General features: G+C 40.5%; 1 protein-coding gene across 1 annotated transcript in view; it reads right to left on the reverse strand.

Moving 5' to 3' along the window:
- The window catches only part of IRAK3 (interleukin 1 receptor associated kinase 3), a 62,525-nt gene extending 53,853 nt beyond the window's left edge, over positions 1 to 8,672 (reverse strand). Inside the window, exon 1 of the mRNA XM_024736547.1 lies at positions 8,623 to 8,672. The gene's annotated coding sequence lies outside the window, so the exon portion shown is untranslated. The remainder of the gene's footprint in view (positions 1 to 8,622) is intronic.
- Positions 8,673 to 8,743: the final 71 nt, after the last annotated feature.

The raw sequence follows: 8,743 nt of genomic DNA on the forward strand, positions 1-8,743 counted from the left end.
CTTAGTAATTTTCATTAATAGATTGATATATTCAAAAGAATTTCTGAGCAACTGCTGTGTCAGACATTGTGCTAGGTGCTATATTCGATAAGTCACAAAATTTTTTCTTCTGTAATGTCTCTCATAAGTGTCTGAGTCTTTTCCAATTTGTCTTTACTAGTTATTTCATGTTTGTGTTTTTTTTTGTTGTTGTTTTGCGGTGTGTGGGCCCCTCACTGTTGTGGCCTCTCCCGTTGCGAAGCACAGGCTCCGGACGCACAGGCTCAGCGGCCATGGCTCACGGGCCCAGCCGTTCCGCGGCATGTGGGATCTTCCCAGACCGGGGCAGGAACCCGTGTCCCCTGAATCGGCAGGCAGACTCTCAACCACTGCGCCACCAGGGAGGCCAATGTTTGTGTTTTTTGAGTATGTCTTGCCTGGTGAACCCATACTTATCCACTGAGACCAGTTGAGAAGTCACCACCTCTGTGTTGTAAATTGACTTGTGTAATACCAAAATATGTGCTTAAATCCTAACCCTCGGTACCTCTAAATGTGACCATAATTGGAAACAAATTCTTTGCAGATGCAATCAAATTAAGATGGGGTCATACTGGATGAGGGTGGGCCTTAATCCAGTGACTGGTGTCCTTATAAGAAGAGGGAGATTTAGACATAGAGACACAGAAGGTAGAAGGCCTAGTGCCACTGGAGAGACATAGAACAGATTCTAAGAGCTTCTAGAAGGAACTGACCCCGCTGACACCTGGATTTCTGACTTGTGGCCTCCAGAGTTTTGAGAAAAGAAACATCTATTGTTTTAAACCCCAGTTTGTGGTAATTTGTTACAGCAGCCCTAGCAAACTAAAACACTCTGTGAGGCCGTTTATAACCTCCGCAAAGTTAATCATTCCTTTTTTGGTTCTATAACACTCAGTACTTATTTCCATCATCACTTTTTGTTGTTGTTTTTATTTCCCCGTGGGCTTGTTGAGGGTTGGAGTGTAGTGGGACAGCCCTAGTCATCTTTGGGTACCTTGCATACTGCTTGGCACAGGGTAATTTCTCGACAAATGTTTAACAAATGAAAAAAGTGATGATTTTGCCTCTAGCCAATAATAATTACAGCTATCATTTACTGAGCACTTCCTCTGTACTGGGCTCTGTGTCAGTACTTTACATACTGTGTTCCAACTACAATATGCTGATACCAACTGAGTGTATTACAGGTGAATCTAATTCTAATACTCACTGCTGGAGTTAGCATGGACCCCACAAGTTAAGGTCAAAGGCCTTCATTTCTGACACTAACTACCCAGAGTTAATACAGGTCCTTCAAGTTAAGGGCTCACTCCCACATGACTAACTCCACTTCAGATGCCAGCTGCGAGTCTTAGGTAACCCAAATCTACCTGTATTTCTGCCTATTTGACTACAGAGTTCCCGGAATCCAGCCCCCACCAATTTGATAATTCACTAGAACAACTCACAGAACTCAGGAAAACACTATACTTATGATGACCATTTTATTATGAAGGACGCAAATGAATAGCAAGATGAAGAGGTAAACAGCACAACAAGGTCTAGAAGGGTCCTGAGCTTCCTTGTCCCCTCCAGGTGTACCATCCTCCCAGGACACGGATGCTTTCCTCAACCAACAAGCTCCCAGAGCCTCACTATTTCAGAGATTTTATCTAGGATTTTGTTACATAAGCATGATCGATTAAATCATCCACCACTTGATTGAGTTCAAGATCTAGGAGGGTGTGGCTGAAAGTTCCAACCCTCTAATCACAAGCTTGGTCTTTCTGGCTTGGCCAGTCCCTTCCTTGTAACTATCTCAAGGCCCACCTAAGTCACCTCATGAATTAGCATAAATTCAGATATGGAGGAAAGGGGTTCTTTGTGAATAACAGAAGATACTCTGATCACTCCAGAAATTCCAAGGTTTTTTGAAGCTCTGTGCCAGGAACCGAGAACAAAAACAAAATACATTTTTTATTATACCACACATATGTATTCACATGAGGGCTCCTTGAAGTAGGTATCTGTGCCATCTGCATCTTACAGACGAGGAAATTGAGGCTTAACCTCAAAACTGTGTTGCCTGTCTAGCCTAGCTTTCTCCCAATCCATTTTATTTCCAAGTTAAGCTACATTAAACAGAGATTTCATCACATTACTTCCTTAGTGACTCTCTATTACATAATAAAGGCCTACTATTCAAGTTTCTCTAAAGTCTGTTTCATGGTGGTTGTGTCCATTTCTACCTCTGGCCATGCTTAATGCCTGCTTTTCCTCCCTCCTTCTAACATTCTCCCCATTCCTTAATAACTCTCAAATCCTACCTATTTAGATTCAGTGAGGGTGAGATAGTAGAGCACCTGCTATCACAGAGTTAAGTGCTTTACACATGTTGTCTCCAACGTTACAGATGTTAATACTCCAGTAAACCCACAGTTTAGGTGTTCTGATTCTTAGTTTACAGTAGAAAAAAATCCAGGCCTGGAGATATAAGCTTGGGTGCTTGAAAGTCAGTGAGTGATTGAGCTAGGATTCAGACTCAAATTTATTTAGCTCTAAAAGCCCATGCTCTTTTTTGGTAATTCATGAGATTTGTAAACCTCTACTGCTCTGGTCCCTAAACTTGAGCTGTAGATAAAACTCTAAAGATAAAAAAAATTTCAAGATAGTAGCAGCTTAAGTCTCTACTTCCTTCAATGTTGAACACAGATTATTATCTAAAAGCCAAAAAAAAAAAAAGGTTTTCAAGTCAATCTAGGAATAGGATAGAATTATTATAGTCTGGGAATAATCTAGAAGAGATTTTAGCCTGTAGTTGGTAGAACAAACATATTAAATGAAAAGGAGGGGAGAAAGAAGAAGAAACAGTAAGAAAGAAGAGGAAAGATGCAGGAAGAGGAGAGATGCAGATAGGTCTTTAAAACCACTGAAATTTGTTTAGATTAGTGACTTTATTTACAGAGCACTCTGTATGAAATTTCAGCTTTAAAGGAATAGAGGAGGGAATTCCCTGGTGATAACGGTGGTTAGAGCTCTGTGCTCTCACTGCTGAAGGCTGGTGTTCAATCCCTGGTCGGGGAACTAGATCTCACAAGCCGTGTGGCCAAAAAAAAACAAAAACAAAAACAAAAACAAAACAAAACAAAACGCAATGACAACAAATAAACTTGTTCTTGAAAATATAAGCTTAAAAAAAATAGAGGATACTGAGTTATTGGATTCCATATCTGCAATTAAGTGCTTTATTGTCATAAGGTAACTTTCTTATCTAAACTGAGGGGGAGCAAATAACTTTTGTCACTTTTAAAAACACAATTTAAAAATTTTAGTACAATACACAAAACAGTACACAAACCCTCAGTATAAACAGCTTGCTACATTATCACAAGTAAACATATGTAATCAGCCATCCCAGAAGTCCTTCTAAGTGCCTTCTCCCAGTTCTTATCCCTTCTTACTCCCCAAAGATAATTTCCTGATGTCTAAGACCACAGGTTAATTTTGCTTGCTTTTTAAAAATTAATTAATGTTTGGCTGCATTGGGTCTTTGTTGCTGCGTGTGGGCTTCTCACTGTGGTGGCTTCTCTTGTTGCGGAGCACAGGCTCTAGGCGTGCTTGCTCAGCAGTTGTGGTTCGTGGGCTCTAGAGTTCATGCTCCCTAGTTGTGGTGCACAGGCCTAGTTGCTCCATGGCATGTGGGATCTTCCCGGACCAGGGCTCGAACCCGTGTTCCCTGCATTGACAGGTGGATTCTTAACCACTGCACCACCAGGGAAGTCCCCTTTTGCTTGCTTTTTAACTTTACACAGAATCTCATAGTGCATATTCTTTGTATTTGGTTTCTTTTGCTTAACATAAGGTTTGTGAAGTTCATTCATGTTGTATATAGTAGTAATTTGTTCATTTTCGTTGTAGAAACTATGCAAGTATATGAATATACCACAATTTTTTAGTCCATTTTACCAACAGTGGTCAGTTAGGTTGTTTCTAGTTTTTGGCTATTATGAATAAGGCTGCTATGTGTATTCTTGGTCATCTTTTACAAATATATGCATGCATTTCTGTTGAGCATATACTCCATGTAGGAGTGGAATTGCTGAGTCATAGGCCTTGTTGTGTATGTTCAGCTTTGGTGGATATTGGCAAACAATTTTCCAAAGGGCTTTCTCCATATACAGTCACACTAGCTGAGCCAGCTACATGTGTGGAACCCGGTGCAAAATAAACATGCAGGGCCCCTTGTTTAAAAGGCAGGGAGAAGTCCCATTAAATGTACTAAAACACAAAGCTTTTTTGTTTCTTTTGCAGTCTCTTGACTTGCCACGATTTTTTTTTCTTATAAATTTATTTATTTATTTTTGGCTGTGTTGGGTCTTCGTTGCTGCATGCGGGCTTCTCACTGCGGTGGCTTCTCTTGCTGCGGTGCACAGCCCCTAGGCGCGCGGGCTCAGTAGTTGTGGCGCACGGGCTTAGTTGCTCCGTGGCATGTGGGATCTTCCCTGACCGGGGATCGAACCCGTGTCCCCTGCATTGGCAGGTGGATTCTCAACCACTGTGCCACCAGGGAAGCCTGCCATGATTTTTTAACTTGCTATTTAATATCATTTTAAGTAAAGAAAAAAATATCATTTAAAGTTATTAGCACAGATTTTACCATTGATCTTTATATTGTGCAATGCCAGTTTTAAATGCAAACTCATGTGTGGAATCATCAAAATTACATAATTTGTATTTCATAGCTTGTACATGCTTATGTATTTCATTCTTACTTCAACTGTGGAAAAGTTGCATGAAATTAACTCAAAATGTTTTTATTTCATTTCCTGATATGTTCACAATCTACCAACACTCTCTACCTTCAGCTTCTGGATAAGGATGGACTAAAGGGAAAACAAACTATAGTTGTGCTATCTCTCTTTCCTTCTATATCTTCATTTATAGTGTAAGTGGTTGGCTAATGCTGGGAAGTAACACAAATTTTAAAAGTTATGATAGGATTCCTTGGTCATTCACGTTTCTTAGAACACGATTCTTTCTGCAAAGTAAGTTCTGGTTGGTAAGGAAAGCTTGGCCTCTTTCAGCTGCCTGCACCCTCCCTCCCTTTCTCTTTACTAAGCTGCAGATGTAACGCATTTATCTTGTACTGTTTTGTTTTGCTTTTGCTTTTTTCTTTTTTTTGGCCATGCCGTGAGGCTTGTGGGGTCTTAGTTCCCCTACCAGGGATTGAACCGGGACCTCGGCAGTGAGAGCACAGAGTCCTAACCACTGGACCGCCAGGGAATTTCATCTTGTACTGGTTTCAATCTAGCCTAACTCCCATGCATTACAGGTCTAAAAGAATTCTGCACTAATGGGGCTGCCTGAATGCTAAATGCAAATGGTTGGCATGGAAGAGTGTACACACTTATATATCGTGTGTAACTCTTCTGCTCATGCTCCATTGTGCTTTCACTTATAAAACACAAGTTCAAGGGAAAAATTATGAAGAATTGCAAAATGGCGACAGTTGAACATTAAGTCAACTGCAAGGTCCTTCTGAAAGCAGGGCCCTATGCAACTGTACAGGTTACATGCCTATGAAGCCAGTTCTAGTTTAAGAGTTCCAGTTAATCCACAACCTTTTCAACACTTGGTATTGTCAACCTCTTAACTTTAGTCATTTGGTGAATGTGTAGAGATATCTCACTGTGGCACTGATCTGCATTTCTTTGAACATTGAGGGTCAGCATCTTTTTATATGTTTATTAGTCATTTAGTGTGTGTGTGTGTGTGTCTGTGTGTGTGTGTGTGTGATGCCTGTTTGCCTTTTTTCTGTTGGCTGCCTGTCTCTCTACTTTTCTTGATTTGTAACAATTGTTTTTATATTCTGGAAAGAAGCATTATGTACATTACATGGGTAGCAAATATCTTCCTCTGTTCTGTGACTTGCTTTTACTCTCTTATAGTGTATTTTGATTACTAGAAGTTCCTCATTTTAATATAGTTTAGTTTGTCAATCTTCTCCTTTGGGGTTAACTGCTAGTTTGTATCTGGTTTCAGAAATCTTTTCTTTCCTCCAAATCATATTTTTCTATATATCATCTTCTCAAAGTTTTATTGTTTTGTCTTTCACATTTATATCCACAATCCATCTGAAATTTACTTTTTGTAAATGGTAAGAGGTAGGAGATCAAACTTTGCTGATGGTGCTTTTAGTCAATAAGACAATGGGTTTGGACTTCCCTGGTGGTACAGTGGTTAAGAATCCGCCTGCCAATTCAGGGGACACGGGTTTGAGCCCTGGTCCAGGAAGAACCCACATGCTGCAGAGCAGCTAAGCTCCTCAGCCACAACTACTGAGCCTGTGCTCTAGAGCCCGTGAGCCACAATTATGGAGCCCACAAGCTACAACTACTGAAGCCCGCGTGCCTAGAACCCATGCTCTGCAACAGGAGAAGCCACCGCAATAAGCCTGTGCACCGCAACGAAAAGTAGCCCCCGCTCACCGCAACTAGAGAAAAGCCGGAGCACAGCGACAAAGACCCAACACAGCCAAAAAAATAATAATAATAAAATAAAATATATAAAATTTTTTTAAAAAGCAAAAGAGTATGACCTTAAAAAAAAAAAAAAAAGATGGTGGGTTCCCAGGACAACTCTGGTTAGTTCTATATAATAAATCCTATTATGACTTTATATTAAAATGAGTAATGTGTTTTTGAAATGCCTGTAAAATCATAAAAGGTAAGGTTTTTTTGCTTGTCTTTATGGAAATGAGGTTAGTTCTTTTTTTTGTTTTTATTTATTTTATTTAATTAATTTATTTTTGGCTGCATTGCTGTGCGTGGGCTTTCTTCTAGTTGTGGTGAGTGGGGGCTACTCTTCTCTGAGGTGCGCGGGCTTCTCATTGCAGTGGCTTCTCTTGTGGAGCACAGGCTCTAGGCACGTGGGCTTCAGTAGTTGTGGCACGCGGGCTCAGTAGTTGTGGCGCATGGGCTTAGTTGCTCTGCGGCATGTGGGATCTTCCCAGAGCAGGGCTGGAACCTGTGTCCCCTGCATTGGCAGGCGGATTCTTAACCACTGCACCACCAGGGAAGCCCTGGGGAAGCCCTGAGTTTAGTTCTTTAGACAAAAGCTTCCAATAACATCAAGTTTAAGGATTTGGTTTCAGAATAGACTGTTCCACAGCTATTCCGAGTTCTACTTGCTAAGTCTTTTGAGTGCTTTGGTTAAAGTGAGGATGGCAAATGTGGGTGTATCAAAGTAAATGCGTCATAAAAATTCTAAGGGATCCTGGGATGATATTACTCTGTGTATATCTACACCTCATCTTTGTACTGAAATGACAGCAATACCATGAATATTCACTCTGATCCATCGTGTTTGCCACCATCATTTCTTTTATTAGTACAGCAACATCCCTTCTTCCCTGGCTGTGGTCATGACTCTACAATGTATTCTACATTTGGCAGACAGTGATCTGGCCTTTATCTATTCAGCCTCATACTTTGCCATCTGTGCCCTACTCATACTGAGCTTCGCTCTCTGCTCCCCGCCGCTTTGCAGATGTTGGTCCCTTGAGAACCTACCTACATCACTCCACTTTCCTGGTTGGCTCCGACTTGTCTTCCAGGATTAAACATTATCTCATTAAGAAAGCCTGGTTTATAGAAAGTGCTCAATAATTTTAGGGATTGTTATTATTAAAAATAGTGCAAATAAAATCAACTATACTTCAATAAAAATAATGTAATTAAAAGTGTCTCCCTAATGTGATTATTGACAGAGTATATGAATGAGATGGGTATTTGTTGAAAGGAAGGATGAATGGAACTTCGCTTTAGCGGATTCTTAACCACTGCACCACCAGGGAAGCCCTGGGGAAGCCCTGAGTTTAGTTCTTTAGACAAAAGCTTCCAATAACATCAAGTTTAAGGATTTGGTTTCAGAATAGACTGTTCCACAGCTATTCCGAGTTCTACTTGCTAAGTCTTTTGAGTGCTTTGGTTAAAGTGAGGATGGCAAATGTGGGTGTATCAAAGTAAATGCGTCATAAAAATTCTAAGGGATCCTGGGATGATATTACTCTGTGTATATCTACACCTCATCTTTGTACTGAAATGACAGCAATACCATGAATATTCACTCTGATCCATCGTGTTTGCCACCATCATTTCTTTTATTAGTACAGCAACATCCCTTCTTCCCTGGCTGTGGTCATGACTCTACAATGTATTCTACATTTGGCAGACAGTGATCTGGCCTTTATCTATTCAGCCTCATACTTTGCCATCTGTGCCCTACTCATACTGAGCTTCGCTCTCTGCTCCCCGCCGCTTTGCAGATGTTGGTCCCTTGAGAACCTACCTACATCACTCCACTTTCCTGGTTGGCTCCGACTTGTCTTCCAGGATTAAACATTATCTCATTAAGAAAGCCTGGTTTATAGAAAGTGCTCAATAATTTTAGGGATTGTTATTATTAAAAATAGTGCAAATAAAATCAACTATACTTCAATAAAAATAATGTAATTAAAAGTGTCTCCCTAATGTGATTATTGACAGAGTATATGAATGAGATGGGTATTTGTTGAAAGGAAGGATGAATGGAACTTCGCTTTTATCACTTTTAGCAACTCACCAGGTCAGAAGATTGAAGAAGCTTGTGGGGGAAAATCTGAGAAAACCTTCGCTTCAGATGACGCCGAGAATGTAACTCGTTTTCTCTCCCACCTTCATCTGAAGCCATCTCCTTTTTCTCA

This window comes from Neophocaena asiaeorientalis, unplaced genomic scaffold (assembly GCF_003031525.2).
Source record: "Neophocaena asiaeorientalis asiaeorientalis breed wild unplaced genomic scaffold, Neophocaena_asiaeorientalis_V1.1 scaffold134, whole genome shotgun sequence".
In the NCBI taxonomy this organism is placed as follows: Eukaryota; Metazoa; Chordata; class Mammalia; order Artiodactyla; family Phocoenidae; genus Neophocaena; species Neophocaena asiaeorientalis.